The sequence below is a fragment of the Littorina saxatilis genome, linkage group LG12 (genome assembly GCF_037325665.1).
Source record: "Littorina saxatilis isolate snail1 linkage group LG12, US_GU_Lsax_2.0, whole genome shotgun sequence".
Taxonomy (NCBI): domain Eukaryota; kingdom Metazoa; phylum Mollusca; class Gastropoda; order Littorinimorpha; family Littorinidae; genus Littorina; species Littorina saxatilis.
In genome coordinates, this window is record NC_090256.1 from 13,827,100 (window position 1) to 13,843,892 (window position 16,793).

Here is a 16,793-nt window from a genome sequence, read left to right on the forward strand (position 1 = left end):
TCGTTAGACCTCTCCCACGGAAGGGTGATTATAGATTGCTATTGTGGGACGAAAACAAGCAAACAAACGACTGTCATTGTCGCTCGTGGGGATGACAAAGGAAAGACGCCCACGGTGTACCTGGCCACTGCCACTTTTCGTTCGCAGTATGCTATTCTTAAATCCCGCATCATAAAAACAAATAAAACTGAAAAAAAAACCAATTCAACAACAAAACAAAAGACCAAACTAAATTCGTTGTGCACTCTTTCCTCAATTATATAGCTGCTTTGAACAATTCTTTTTTTCATTTTATTTCTTTCGCGTTTTTTCAGCATCTTAACTTAGGAAGTTCTTTTGCAGTTCAGTTATTTTGGTTTTAGCTATTCTTTTTCTCATAAATACTTTCGAAATGAATGATGATACAGTGAGAATAAATCTATCAAGGCACGAACTCACGCAAAAGCTTAAATGGTACGTGACTCGAACCAATAAAAAATGTTGCCAATGATCGTGATGGTGGAAGTAACTTTGATCCTTTTGCAAACTTTTTTTCCGATTAGTTATTTTCAAAAGAAATCTGGAAAGGACAGCCAGAATACAATCTAACGGGCAGTAAAAGACAATTCCCAAACGCCACGCTTCTAAAGAACTTCTGAAGGCAAGCATGTTTGTTTTCCCGTTCACAAAAAAATGGTTCCACAAGGAAATTAATTACGAACAAAGAGATTTTGACATTTAGCCTGACACCTTATAGAGCTCTTGCATGTTTAGTTTGCGTCAGATTTTCTGATCCGCTGAAATTCAGTGTTTTGGGCTGATAAGTTCAACGGCTCCCTTGCGAAAAGGACCGCCATGATACAGACAGATACACCGACACAGAGATAGGGACGGACAGAAAGAGAAAGCTAGCGAGTTGGAAAGATGAGAAATGTCTCGTAACATAGTTATTTGTTTTATATAACACACGCCGACAGACAGACAGACACACGGTCAGGCGGACGGACGGACGGATACGAAATGCCAAATCTAGCGCCAGACTGGTTCTTTGTTTCATATTAACAGACAGACCGACCTACAGACAGATAGACCGATTGATAGACAAACACACAAACAGACACGCAGACACACAGACGAACAGACAGAGAGACAGACATACACTGCTGACTGACACACACATAAACACAGACAGACAGACAGACAGACAGACAGACAGACAGACAGACAGACAAACAGACAGACGATGCCAATCTCAACTTCACGCAGACAATAAGAGAGAGAGAAGATATGCTCGCTTTGCACCAAACTCGTTTTTCCTACAGTTTGCGATTGTTGTTGTTGCTTTTATTTTGTTACATTACATTTCAAATAATTACATCTGGATATGCGCGGGTCTTAAACCTGTTCACTTCAAGCATGGTTCTTGATTCTACGTATACATGAAGAAAGCTTCGGGTGTCAGTACTTGTATTTAATAACAGAAAAAAAAAGAAAAAAAAACCGTACGTGACTGTTCATCATTAAATGTAGCGCGACGGACATCGTCATGTCTTTATTTGTGGCGCTAATAATGGCAGGGGTTAACTGCAATTTTCGGAACTGGTATTAAAAACTAATCGCTCGTTAAAGTCGCTCTTAGCCTGGTGTTTGTACTCTTCCACTCGTTAGAAGGAAGGGAACTCAGATAATACACGACGCATACGAAGGATCTGCTAACGAGTTAGGAGTTAATTAATTTTGCACTTACAATCAAGTAGCATTGAAAGCTACCCCCCTCCCCCCCCCCCCCCCTACCCCTGCTCATCATATCCTCCAGCCCTGTCCTTAGCCAGCCCTCCTTTTTCCAAATACGTCTCGTGCATTATACCTCAGTTAATTGACCAGCCATCTACCACTCTTCCCCCCCCCCCCTTTTCCCCTACCGCTGACGCAGTTAATCCCCATCCATCCTCCTCCTTCATCCCCTCTCTTCAATCTCTCCTTCACCCTTTTCCGAGGAGACCTCTCTCGCCCGGCCATCCACCCCTCCCCCCTCGCCTATATTTTGCTCTTTCCCTACCCCCGCTTCCCTCACCATCCACGAGTCTTTCTCCCCTCCCCTCTCCTACATATCTCTCCCCCATCACTATTTCTCCATCAGTGCCCCACACCCTCCCCTCTCTCCCAATCTCTTCTCCTTCCATTCTCTCTATTCCAGTCTCTCTCCCCCTCCACATCCCCTTACCACACACTATTTGATCATTCATCTCATCACCCCACGACCCATTTCCCGTTTATTCATGTGTTGTTTTCGATTGGTATTTAATTGGTTATGTTGTTGTTTATGTTGTTTTTGGTGTGGTTGTGGTTGTGGTCGTTGTTATTGATGTGGCGCTTCACTACCAACACATTCCCATCCCCCTTATTTGCTCCCTCCCCCCATCCCCTTACCCCATCCCTTTCTCCACTCTGACTTCATTTCCCATTCAAGCCTGTCCGTGTTTCAATTGGTGTAATGACGGAGAGCGCATGGTAGGAGATCGAATCCTGCGAAAGGGCGATGAATCGTAAGGTCGCTCACAGGTTTCTCATGGGCTTGTGCGTGTCTTGACAATACGTGACTGGCTGGGGGTAGGGGTTGGGAAGTCGGTTGGGGGTGAGTGGAGAGAGAGAGAGAGAGAGAGAGAGAGAGAGAGAGAGAGAGAGAGAGAGGGAGGTTGAGAGAGAGACAGAGACAGAGAGAGAGAGAGAGAGAGGGAGAGAGAGAGGGAGGTTGAGAGAGAGAAAGAGAGAGAGAGAGACAGAGAGTGAGAGAGAGAGAGGGGGGGAGGTTGGGAGAGAGAGAGAGAGAGAGGGAGAGAGAGAGGGAGGTTGAGAGAGAGAGAGGGAGGTTGAGAGAGAGAGAGAGAGGGAGAGAGAGAGAGGGAGGTTGAGAGAAAGAGAGAGAGAGAGAGAGAGAGAGAGAGAGAGCGAGAGAGAGAGAGGGGGAGAGAGAGAGAGAGAGGGAGGTTGAGAGAGAGAGAGAGGGAGAGAGAGAGAGAGAGGGAGGTAGAGAGAGAGAAAGAGAGAGGGAGAGAGAGAGAGAGGGAGAGAGAGAGAGGGAGGTTGAGAGAGAGAAAGAGAGAGGGAGAGAAAGAGAGAGGGAGAGAGAGAGAGGGAGGTTGCGAGAGAGAAAGAGAGAGGGAGAGAGAGGGCGGGAGAAAGAGATAAAGATAGAGAGAGAGGATGAGAGAGAGAGAGAGGTTGAGAGAGAGAAAGAGAGAGGGAGAGAGAGAGCAGGAGAAAGAGATAAAGAGAGAGAGAGGAAGAGAGAGAGAGAGAGGATGAGAGAGAGAAGAACAAGAACAAGAACAAGAACATCATTTATTCTTCAGGCCTCTAGCCCCTAGAATAGGGTCGTTACAAACAAAAATACAAGTCAAAAGTACACACAGCGGCAAAGCAACACGAAGATACAAAACTAAACACATACAGCGGCAAAGCAACAAAGATACAAAACTAAACGTACACGGTAAAGTAATACAGTCACAATCAGTCGTCTTGAGCTATGTTTTCAGTAAACTCCAGGCGAGTTTTTAGAGCAATAAACAAGTAAATGCTTAATCTACGAATATCAGATGATGAGCCGTTGCGGAGAATATTCACAAAATTTAATGAGTAATTATATCTTGTATTTAAAAACTTAGCCCTGGCGTTTGCATACAATGGACAATCAAATACAAAGTGCTTTTCGTCTTCCACAACATCACAGAGCTTGCATAAAATATTCCTGTCCCTTCCAAATGTTCTTCTAAAACACGAAGCTCCAATAGGCAACACACCCAGACGCAATTTGGTCAAACAATCGCGGAAACATTTTTTGTCAATGAAATCAAAGTACTTCTCACTTTCAAAAACTGTTTTGAATAATCGGTAGTTTTGATAAATGTCATTACTTATAATGGAACCATTCCATTCCTGCAAATACATATCGAGAGAGAGATAGAGAGAGAGAGAGAGAGAGAGAGAGAGAGAGAGAGAGAGAGAGAGAGAGAGAGAGAGAGAGAGAGAGAGAGAGAGAGAGAGAGAGAGAGAGAGTCTGGTTATCGGGTGAACTTTTTTCACTGTCTATAAATCAAGCCGTTCTTCTTTCCGCTCAGAAGACAGGCAGGCAGTCGCACAGGCGGAAGCCGGACAGGCGGACGGACAGGCAGACAGGCAGACAGACATTCAGAGAGTCGCAGCAAGATTTTCAGAAGCAAAAATGAGTCAGTTTCCTTTTGTGTCCCTTCCTCTTTCGTTCGTCTTCTTAAAATATGTGACCCTCCACCACGAAATGAGTCGCATGTCACCTCGCGCGGTTCTGCGCTAGACTTGATATAAGTCCGGAGAGTGTATGGTAACAGCGTGAGGGTCACCTTAGTCACAGGCTTATAACTCAAACAGTTTTTGCTCTTTTCTAAAACGGGTTTCACCACTGGATAGAGCATAAAAAACTCTTTAGGAAAATGAAAAAATATGAAAATCATGCAAAGGTGACATGCGACTCATGCCGTGGTGGAGGGTCACATATGTTCACTATACTTTCTTATCGCTATGTTAAAGTCCTGAGTTTTGGCAGGCGTCTTGTTTACGTATCATTCGATTACCGTCTTCCTGACGTCTCCAGATCATGTTATTTTTTTCTCTCCAGATCACCAGCGTACAAATGGGTGCATTTTCAAACACCCTGTGTTTTTTCAAGATAGAAAACACACAACATTTCTTTCATTTTCCTCTTGTCAAAACACACTTAACATGACAAAAACAAACGGAAGTGAAGCAACCAACAAGACTGCCTTGTCGTGGAAAACACTCTCTCACGGTGATCACATCTCTGTATATCGGACACGCGTCCTACACTCGTCGGATATGGGTCTTAATATGTGTCTTACACTCTTCGAAAATGGGTCTTACAATCCTCAGATATCATATTTATGTGTGTTACACTCTTTGGCCATGGGTCTTACAGTCTTCAGATATCATATATGTGTTTCTTTCTTTATTTTACTTTGGTTTAAGCGTGTTTTTATTAATTTCTTGTATACATGTTATATACAGTAACAACATTAAGAACGTTAACAAGCAGACTGCTTATGGACACGTTCTACTTATTTATTTTACTTTATTTGGTGTTTAACGTCGTTTTCAACCACGAAGGTTATATCGCGACGGGGAAAGGGGGGAGGGGGGGGGGGATGGGATAGAGCCACTTGTTAATTGTTTCTTGTTCACAAAAGCACTAATAAAAAAATTGCTCCAGGGGCTTGCAACGTAGTACAATATATTACCTTACTGGGAGAATGCAAGTTTCCAGTACAAAGGACTTAACATTTCTTACATACTGCTTGACTAAAATCTTTACAAACATTGACTATATTCTATGCAAGAAACACTTAACAAGGGTAAAAGGAGAAACAGAATCCGTTAGTCGCCTCTTACGACATGCTGGGGAGCATCGGGTAAATTCTTCCCCCTAACCCGCGGACGGGGGGAGGGGGGGGGTGTCATATCTGTGTGTTACACTCTTTGGCCATGGGTCTTACAGTCTTTAGATATAATATTTGTCTTTCACTCTTCGGACATGGGTCTTACAGTCTTCAAATATGGGTCTTATAGTCTTCGGAAATGGGTCTTACAGTCTTCAGATATCATATATATATATATGTGTCTTACACTCTCCGGACATGGGTCTTACAGTCTTCAGATATGTGTCTTATATATATTCTCTGGACATGGGTCTTACAATCTTCAGATATTGGTCTTATAGTCTTCGGATAAGGGTCTTACAGTCTTCAGATATCATATATGTGTGTTACATGTATACACTCTTCGGACATGGGTCTTACAGTCGTCAGATATGGGTCTTACTTATAGTCTCCGGACATGGGCCGGTCTTACAATCTTCAGATATTGGTCTTACAGTCTTCGGACATGGGTCTTACAGTCTTCGGACATGGGTCTTACAGTCGTCAGATACGTGTCTTATAGTCTTCGAACATGGGTATAAGTTGATGCACATTTTCATCAACCTGATCTGCTTAACGTGAAGTAGAAAAGAAGAGCTATAGGGATGCAGGTAAGTACGTATCCCAGGAACGTGACTCCTTTGATATTCAACTTTTTTTTTTAAAACATGCTACTTCGATATTTTAGTCACGTTCTGGAACACGTTTGAATACACAAGAAAATTCACATGTAAGACGACAAATGCATTAGTGAATTACAGTTTTCCTGTGATACAGCTGAACCTGTCTATAACAACTACCCAGGGCCGGGACTGGCTAAAAGTTCTAGTTTTAGTTTGGATAAAGAATTTTTTGGATGGACACAACCTTTGGATTTCCTTTTCTGGCGACAAGCTGTTACAGATTTAAAAATATCATATTATTTACATTATTTTAATGGAAACAATGGTATTGTCTGCATAAGAAAAGCCTTCACTCTGCAGAATGTTGTGTTTGGAACCTTCTTCCCGCAGTAAGACTAACTGCGATACAAAGACGAATTGTCACTGTATACTCATGAGAGCTATCTCCAACTGCACTACTGATATTGACTGAATTAGTTTGTTTATGCGCAAAGAAAGTATTCAATCTTTCGTGAAGCATGTCCCCTGTGTCTGGATTACATTACAATCGACATTCTTTCTGCGGTGAAAGGCGACAAAGAATGATTTGCCGCGGAGAGACCGGCGTACACCGAAGTTTTGAGCCCAATCAGTGAGATTTGTTTGTTATTTCTGGGATGTACTGCGTAGTGGTTATTTTTCGCTCGCAACTCTTCCGGGACAGAATTGGTAGTGCATATTTCCTGGTTCCTCTGTCATTCTTCTTTCTCTCAGCTGAACACAGAAAGCATGTTAGGTAGCGCAGACTTAAAGTAGTTTTGCTCGGTTTGGTTCAATGACGACCCCCCCCCCCCCCCCAAAAAAAAAAAAAATAAAAACCACCTTCATAACTTGACGCTTTGCAGCGTTGCTTTGTTGAAAATACTTGTCAGGTTATTAGACTTGATGCCATTCCTTCTAAAGATGAGCTTCAAACTGGAGATAAAAAAAATGGGAATCTAATTAATTGTGCGAAGTCGACTTCACAAAGCATTGGCACTTAATTTTCGTTAAAAGACTTGGCAAAGTTACCGCGAAGTCCACTTCGGGTTCACTTTACGACAGCCTTAAGTGCTGCCCGAGTAAATTCTTTGTACAATGTTAGTTAGAAAAGGTATGCCATAATTTTATTCAAACAGTGAACACATTTTGCAACTTTCTGACAGTACAACTGACATCATCGGCTCATTCGCTACGCAAAACTGTACTTGATATTTAGTAAACAGAAAACAATATAGCTTTATAAATCTTCTTTTTTTCGAGTTGACAATGTCAAACATGCACAACACAGGTTTGCACATGTACGCTTCATTTCCTTTTTCTACGTCACAGAAAGTCTCTGTCGTGAAAACAAATTCTGTTCATGACTTAGTCCCCCTTCCACACGAGGACGACCCATCGCTCATGAAGTGACCCACACACATAATGCCACTCACCTGGAAAAGCATGCAGGCGGAAAGGGAACAGTGTCGCCAGCAACAAACAAGCACCACGCCCCGCACCACACCTTTTGACTCGCTGTTCACTAAACCGTGTCCTCCCGGTGACGCCACTGAGGCATATAATATACGTAGCGCACTGACTCCGCGTCATTGAACAACGGCGCGAACGTCACAATTCCATTCCGACCGCCGTGCAAGCGGAAAGTGAGAACACACACGAAGGGTTGATGCCCCAACAGTCGCGAGAGACAAAAGTGAGAAGAGAATCCTTTTCGTGGAGCAGCTCTACTGTCAACTTCCAGTTGTCGTGACGGCGCGACGGTCTCTGCTGGCCACAGCACAGAGCGAGCGGATTTGGGCTCAGAGCTTTCTCTGCCTGCGCTGCTAGACTACAGGCCGTTGCTGCTCTGTCGGTGTTGGTGGCTGTTGGCGACGGCGGCGGCGAACGAGACTACCACCACGACCACAGCGGCCCGTGCGGCTCGGCGCTCCACGTGCTGCACTTGCCTGTGTGCTGGTACCGGGACAGCTAAGCTAGCCCCACACACACGCACACACACGGTCTGATCCACGGCACTATTATTACCTGTCTCGGCTCAACTGTCACGAAGTTCCCCCAATCGCACATGAAGATGCAGTGCAAGCAGCATGCTAACTGATTTGCCCTCACTTGAGTGTCTGTCCTAGTCACGCTGCATGCTAACTGATTTGCCCTCACTTGAGTGTCTGTCCTAGTCACGCTGCATGCTAACTGATTTGCCCTCACTTGAGTGTCTGTCCTAGTCACGCTGCATGCTAACTGATTTGCCCTCACTTGAGTGTCTGTCCTAGTCACGCTGCATGCTAACTGATTTGCCCTCACTTGAGTGTCTGTCCTAGTCACGCTGCATGCTAACTGATTTGCCCTCACTTGAGTATCTGTCCTAGTCACGCTGCATGCTAACTGATTTGCCCTCACTTGAGTGTCTGTCCTAGTCACGCTGCATGCTAACTGATTTGCCCTCACTTGAGTGTCTGTCCTAGTCACGCTGCATGCTAACTGATTTGCCCTCACTTGAGTGTCTGTCCTAGTCACGCTGCATGCTAACTGATTTGCCCTCACTTGAGTGTCTGTCCTAGTCACGCTGCATGCTAACTGATTTGCCCTCACTTGAGTGTCTGTCCTAGTCACGCTGCATGCTAACTGATTTGCCCTCACTTGAGTGTCTGTCCTAGTCACGCAGCATGCTAACTGATTTGCCCTCACTTGAGTGTCTGTCCTATTCACGCTGCATGCTAACTGATTTGCCCTCACTTGAGTGTCTGTCCTATTCACGCTGCATGCTAACTGATTTGCCCTCACTTGAGTATCTGTCCTAGTCACGCTGCATGCTAACTGATTTGCCCTCACTTGAGTGTCTGTCCTAGTCACGCTGCATGCTAACTGATTTGCCCTCACTTGAGTGTCTGTCCTAGTCACGCAGCATGCTAACTGATTTGCCCTCACTTGAGTGTCTGTCCTATTCACGCTGCATGCTAACTGATTTGCCCTCACTTGAGTGTCTGTCCTATTCACGCTGCATGCTAACTGATTTGCCCTCACTTGAGTGTCTGTCCTATTCACGCTGCATGCTAACTGATTTGCCCTCACTTGAGTGTCTGTCCTATTCACGCTGCATGCTAACTGATTTGCCCTCACTTGAGTGTCTGTCCTAGTCACGCTGCATGCTAACTGATTTGCCCTCACTTGAGTATCTGTCCTAGTCACGCTGCATGCTAACTGATTTGCCCTCACTTGAGTGTCTGTCCTATTCACGCTGCATGCTAACTGATTTGCCCTCACTTGAGTGTCTGTCCTAGTCACGCTGCATGCTAACTGATTTGCCCTCACTTGAGTGTCTGTCCTAGTCACGCAGCATGCTAACTGATTTGCCCTCACTTGAGTGTCTGTCCTAGTCACGCTGCATGCTAACTGATTTGCCCTCACTTGAGTGTCTGTCCTAGTCACGCAGCATGCTAACTGATTTGCCCTCACTTGAGTGTCTGTCCTAGTCACGCAGCATGCTAACTGATTTGCCCTCACTTGAGTGTCTGTCCTAGTCACGCTGCATGCTAACTGATTTGCCCTCACTTGAGTGTCTGTCCTAGTCACGCAGCATGCTAACTGATTTGCCCTCACTTGAGTGTCTGTCCTATTCACGCTGCATGCTAACTGATTTGCCCTCACTTGAGTGTCTGTCCTAGTCACGCAGCATGCTAACTGATTTGCCCTAACTTGAGTGTCTGTCCTAGTCACGCTGCATGCTAACTGATTTGCCCTCACTTGAGTGTCTGTCCTAGTCACGCTGCATGCTAACTGATTTGCCCTCACTTGAGTGTCTGTCCTAGTCACGCTGCATGCTAACTGATTTGCCCTCACTTGAGTGTCTGTCCTAGTCACGCTGCATGCTAACTGATTTGCCCTCACTTGAGTGTCTGTCCTATTCACGCTGCATGCTAACTGATTTGCCCTCACTTGAGTGTCTGTCCTAGTCACGCTGCATGCTAACTGATTTGCCCTCACTTGAGTGTCTGTCCTATTCACGCTGCATGCTAACTGATTTGCCCTCGCTTGAGTGTCTGTCCTAGTCACGCTGCATGCTAACTGATTTGCCCTCACTTGAGTGTCTGTCCTAGTCACGCTGCATGCTAACTGATTTGCCCTCACTTGAGTGTCTGTCCTATTCACGCTGCATGCTAACTGATTTGCCCTCACTTGAGTGTCTGTCCTAGTCACGCTGCATGCTAACTGATTTGCCCTCACTTGAGTGTCTGTCCTATTCACGCTGCATGCTAACTGATTTGCCCTCACTTGAGTGTCTGTCCTAGTCACGCTGCATGCTAACTGATTTGCCCTCACTTGAGTGTCTGTCCTAGTCACGCTGCATGCTAACTGATTTGCCCTCACTTGAGTGTCTGTCCTAGTCACGCTGCATGCTAACTGATTTGCCCTCACTTGAGTGTCTGTCCTATTCACGCTGCATGCTAACTGATTTGCCCTCACTTGAGTGTCTGTCCTATTCACGCTGCATGCTAACTGATTTGCCCTCACTTGAGTGTCTGTCCTATTCACGCTGCATGCTAACTGATTTGCCCTCACTTGAGTGTCTGTCCTATTCACGCTGCATGCTAACTGATTTGCCCTCACTTGAGTGTCTGTCCTATTCACGCTGCATGCTAACTGATTTGCCCTCACTTGAGTGTCTGTCCTATTCACGCTGCATGCTAACTGATTTGCCCTCACTTGAGTGTCTGTCCTATTCACGCTGCATGCTAACTGATTTGCCCTCACTTGAGTGTCTGTCCTAGTCACGCTGCATGCTAACTGATTTGCCCTCACTTGAGTGTCTGTCCTATTCACGCTGCATGCTAACTGATTTGCCCTCACTTGAGTGTCTGTCCTAGTCACGCTGCATGCTAACTGATTTGCCCTCACTTGAGTGTCTGTCCTATTCACGTTGCATGCTAACTGATTTGCCCTCACTTGAGTGTCTGTCCTAGTCACGCTGCATGCTAACTGATTTGCCCTCACTTGAGTGTCTGTCCTAGTCACGCTGCATGCTAACTGATTTGCCCTCACTTGAGTGTCTGTCCTAGTCACGCAGCATGCTAACTGATTTGCCCTCACTTGAGTGTCTGTCCTAGTCACGCAGCATGCTAACTGATTTGCCCTCACTTGAGTGTCTGTCCTAGTCACGCAGCATGCTAACTGATTTGCCCTCACTTGAGTGTCTGTCCTATTCACGCTGCATGCTGGCAGACAGATAACGCCGCTCCGAATGCTCAAGCACGTGCCGATCGGAGTATCCATGTGACCCAGAATCGGCGAGCTGTGAAACGGTTTGGCTTTTGCTGCCAGAAAAAATGTACCAGGCTTACACACAGATATGTCTATATCGTTTGAAAGAAGCTTGGTCGACGAGATGTAAACGGCCCGAAAGAAGGCCAAGCATTGACGTTTAAACAGTTTAGAAGTTTGGCACGTCTAGTGGTCATTCTCAGATCACTGTCCCAGAAGGGAATCAAAGGAATACAACCATAATTTTCATCCAAATAAACTATATGCTGTATTTGTAGTGTGTCTCGGGGAATACATTTATATGTTTTCAAACCAAATTTGACTACTTTTTACATTTAGTCAAGTTTTGATTCAATGTTTTAACATCGAGGGGGAATCGAAACGAGGGTCGTGGTGTATGTGTGTGCGTGTGTGCGTGTGTGCGTGCGTGTAGAGCGATTCAGACCAAACTACTGGACCGATCTTTATGAAATTTGACATGAGAGTTCCTGGGTATGATATCCCCGAACGTTTTTTTTTCATTTTTTGGATTAATGTCTTTGATGACGTCATATCCGGCTTTTCGTGAAAGTTGAGGCGGCACTGTCACGCTCTCATTTTTCAACCAAATTGGTTGAAATTTTGGTCAAGTAGTCTTCGACGAAGCCCGGACTTCGGTATTGCATTTCAGCTTGATGGCTTAAAAATTAGTTAATGACTTTGGTCATTAAAAATCTGAAAATTGTAAAAAAAAATATTTTTTTCTAAAACGATCCAAATTTACGTTCATCTTATTCTCCATCATTTGCTGATTCCAAAAACATATAAATATGTTATATTCTGATTAAAAACAAGCTCTGAAAATTAAATATATAAAAATTATTATCAAAATTAAATTTTTGAAATCAATTTAAAAACACTTTCATCTTATTCCTTGTCGGTTCCTGATTCCAAAAACATATAGATATGATATGTTTGGATTAAAAACACGCTCAGAAAGTTAAAACAAAGATAGGTACAGAAAAGCGTGCTATCCTTCTCAGCGCAAGTACTACCCCGCTCTTCCTGTCAATTTCACTGCCTTTGCCGTGCGCGGTGGACTGACGATGCTACGAGTATACGGTCTTGCTGCGTTGCATTGCGTTTAGTTTCATTCTGTGAGTTCGACAGCTACTTGACTAAATGTTGTATTTTCGCCTTACGCGACTTGTTCTTTGTTAATTTGCTTGACATTTTAGTTTGCTGAAAATCGGCTGATTAAAAGCCGCCATTTTGTGACATTCCTCTCTTGCCGAAAAACAGACGTTTATCTCCAGTAAACTAAGAGTGAAGAGTGCAAGCAAAGTGTACAGATGCAAAGAGATTATGAGCATGTTAATGACCACAACATCCGTTTAAAAAAAAAGATCGTTGTTTTATTCAGTAATTTGACCCGGTCCAAAATGCTGTTCGGTCGAGGCATCGTGTCAGGAATTACCCGGCACAGATAAATACTCATGGGCTCACAATAACAATGTGTTGGATCTACTTTGCAGGGACACGTTATTTGTACACTTGACCGCACAAGATGTTTTTGCAGATAGGGAAAATTAACTTGTGGGCGGCGTAAGAAGTGCGGGCGGGGCTAAAAAGCATCGGGGGGGGGGGGGGGGGGGGGGGCACGGACTTGTGCCTAGGATACCTGGCAGGGTTGTCGCCGTCTCCTTGGAAACATTCATACCTCCAGACATCCGAAATAACGAAAAGAAGCCATGTCTCAATGTAAAACTCGTTCTCAAAAATGATTTTTTTGGATTGGCTCGAACATGAATTGAAAATCCTATCCTTATCGTAGCAACGTCTTAAAAAACCATGTTCGGTCGAGGCATTGACAATTTGACCGACACGAAAGTAAAACTGCAAGTCTTGCGCTCAATAACCAACCATTTCTACTGTTATAAGCATTTCTACTGTTATAAGCATTTCTACTGTTATAAGCATTTCTACTGTTATAAGCATTTCTTCTGTTATAACCATTTCTACTGTTATAACCATTTCTACTGTTATAACCATTTCTACTGTTATAACCATTTCTACTGTTATAACCATTTCTACTGTTATAAGCATTTCTACTGTTATAAGCATTTCTACTGTTATAAGCATTTCTACTGTTATAACCATTTCTACTGTTATAACCATTTCTACTGTTATAACCATTTCTACTGTTATAACCATTTCTGCTGTTATAAGCATTTCTACTGTTGTAACCATTTCTACTGTTATAACCATTTCTACTGTTATAACCATTTCTGCTGTTATAACCATTTCTGCTGTTATAACCATTTCTTCTGTTATAACCATTTCTACTGTTATAACCATTTCTACTGTTATAAGCATTTCTACTGTTATAACCATTTCTACTGTTATAACCATTTCTACTGTTATAACCATTTCTACTGTTATAACCATTTCTACTGTTATAACCATTTCTGCTGTTATAAGCATTTCGGATCCCAGGCTCATGACAGGATGAAATAGACCTTTTTCGTATAACCTTTGCCCCCAGCGTTTCGACCAATCAGATTTTAGGGCACGGCAGCCTCTCTCTGATAACCGGAACTAGGGGGCAATAGGTGCCTGGCCTGAAATACCTCTTTCACTTTCGATGCTCGAAAATTACTTTGCCAGAGGATTACTTTGAGAAATTCTGCAAGAAAACGGATTATCTTGTTCAAAATCATGAACAAAAAGTCAAGGACATGCACGAAGGTATGGTTTGAAACTGCTATTGGTGGTATATGGACGAAAGACTTGGCGAACTTCCCCTGCATAAGCGAGGGTGCGTATCGCTAGCGCTACGTGTCATTTGTGCTGAGTGTCATTTGTCCCACGTGTCATTTGTGCTACGTGCCGCTATCGCTACGTTGATTAGTGCTGCAAATAATTTGTTGATGAGTCGCTATCATTCGTTCATTATCACTACGTGTCGACAGCACTACATCTTTTAGCGCGACGTGTCATTATCGCTACGTGTCAATACCACTACTTACTGACGACTCTCTCTTTCTAATTTTTTCAGTCTCTTCCTCTCACTCGTGGTTTGTGTGTGTATATGTATGTCTGTGTATGTATGTGTGTGCGTGTGTCTGTCTGTTTCAGTGTGTGTGTGTGTGTGTGCCTGTGTGTGTGTGTGCCTGTGTGTGTGTGTGTGGTGTGTGTGACTCTCTCTATCTCTCTCTCTTGCTCACTCGCTCGCTCGCTCACTCACTCTGTCTCTGTCTCTGTCTCTGTCTCTCTCTCTCTGTGGCCTTAATAATAAACCATTCTGAGTTTTGAGTTCTCTCTCTCTCCAGGGCCGGACGAGAGGGGGGGGGGGATTTGGGGGCTTTGGGGGCTTTAACCCCCCCCCCCAGCCCCCCCCCCCCAAAAAAAAGAGAGAGAGAGAGAGAGAGAGAGAGAGAGAGAGAGAGAGAGAGAGAGAGAGAGAGAGAGAGATGTTAAATTTCTGGTGGTGCTATTTCATTATTTAAATGACTTTTTTGTGCAAGAATAGGATAATTTTTCATGTATAAATGTTAAAATTTCTTCAGCTTATGGGGGCTTTGCCCCCATACCACCACGGGGGCTTCGCCCCTCGACCCCACCGGGGGCCTTCTGCGGCCCCCGGACCCCCGCTTCAACATTTTAGGCCCCCCCACCCCCTTAAAAACGTACTGGTCCGGCCCTGCTCTCTCTCTCTCTCTCTCTCTCTCTCTCTCTCTCTCTCTCTCTCTCTCTCTCTCTCTCTCTCTCTTCTCTCTCTCTCTCTCTCGCTCTCTCTGAAGGAATATTTTGTTGTTCCTTTCAATTTGCCAGAGATTTGTAATTTTCGGAAGAAAGTCTCTGCATGATTTTCAGTTGTTTCTTTCTGATTTTGATCTTTTTAGAAAAAAAGGGCTTTGTTTTTGACTAATTGTAAGACAGTGTTATTGCATATATTTGTAAATGGAAATATTGACACAAGGTATAACCGAGGATATCGAAACCTTTTCTTCTCTCCCAAATTCTTTTATGAAATGAGAGGGGGAGAGAGAGAGAGAGGGGGGGATTGACAGACAGAAAAAGCGCGAGAAAGCGGAAGAGAGAGACAGTTAAAAGGGATGGAGGGTGCTTTTTATTTTATGGTTGGTTGGTTTTAGTTCTTAATGCACTGTTTTTGACAATAGTTTTCATTCGGTAAAAGCCAAATTCAATTACCGCTCTCTCTCTCTCTCTCTCTCTCTCTCTCTCTCTCTCTCTCTCTCTCTCTCTCTCTCTCTCTCTCTTTTCATTACACACACACACACACCGCACACACACACACGCACAAACGCATACGTACACACGGTATCGTACACACAAACTCACACACAGAAAAACATCCGTGTATGTATATACGGTATCATGCGAGAGAAAGAGAGAGGTAGAGAGTGGGGAGGGGGAAATCCAAGATTAAGGGTGGGTACGAAGTCAACGTAGTTGGCATCGCTGATAGCCGTGCCATTGCCAGACACGAAGTGACTCGAGCAGACTTTTCAATGGCACGACAAACCCCTGTCGTCGGATTGCTTGCACCCATCGCGTCCTTCGCTGTTACGCCTTCGCACTTGCACCCATCGGAAAACTATACAATGACAAATTCTGTCCACCGTATTTCTCTTTCTTCATTCCACTGTTGCACTTGCAGTTGCAAACACAACAGTTTGCCTCGTCGTCTCCGCACTTGACTTTGCACCAAGCCTCGTTGTCGATTTTTCCTTTTGCCCCCTAGTTCCGGTAGATCTGACAATAAACTTCACAGCGCATGCGCCAAAATTTAAGTGAAAAAGGTCTATTGTGTTGAAGTAGTTTTTTGAAAATATTGTTCATTATTTAATTAAATGCAAAAACATCTTGTTCGGTCGAGGCAAACATGTCAATGTCTTTAGGTGCCAATGCTTCGACTGTGCAGTGCAAAACAAAGGGTTACGTACTTTGCCGCTCCATGTAAGGAAAACCAACAAGTTTCTTTGAAAAAATTCAACTTATAGTTTTATCACATCCTATTTTTATTGCAAATGAAGTTTTTAACGATTTTCTTTGAACTTCCATGTGATTATGTTACGCTATTGGACCATGACTCAGAGAATGACCCCTAGCGTTGGGTAGAATAGAGGTGGTCTATCTAAGCGGTTTGCTGTCACTCAGTATCTATGACCCAGCATCGCCGGGCTGTGAAACTGTTTGTCTTTCGCTGCCAAAATGACATTCTTAGAAACGTCAAAATCGTGTTGAAAATGCGTGGCAGTTTACTCGGTTTGATAGATAAGGAGTCTCATCATTGATTTGTGAATACTAAGATTGAGAAATGCCACAGAAAAACGGGATGTAATGGTGGTTGTGCACTTCTAGTTTAATCCACTTCTGCTATGTCCAACAGAAAAAAATATCAAACTCACAGAATCGTACATTATAGTCACGCTCATAAGAAAAA

The 16,793-nt window shown here is 44.0% G+C and overlaps 1 protein-coding gene across 1 annotated transcript in view; it reads right to left on the reverse strand.

Annotated features, from left to right (window-relative positions):
* The window catches only part of LOC138981300 (5-hydroxytryptamine receptor 2A-like), a 57,983-nt gene extending 50,057 nt beyond the window's left edge, over positions 1–7,926 (reverse strand). Inside the window, exon 1 of the mRNA XM_070354161.1 lies at positions 7,522–7,926. The gene's annotated coding sequence lies outside the window, so the exon portion shown is untranslated. The remainder of the gene's footprint in view (positions 1–7,521) is intronic.
* Between the last annotated feature and the right edge of the window lie 8,867 nt (positions 7,927–16,793).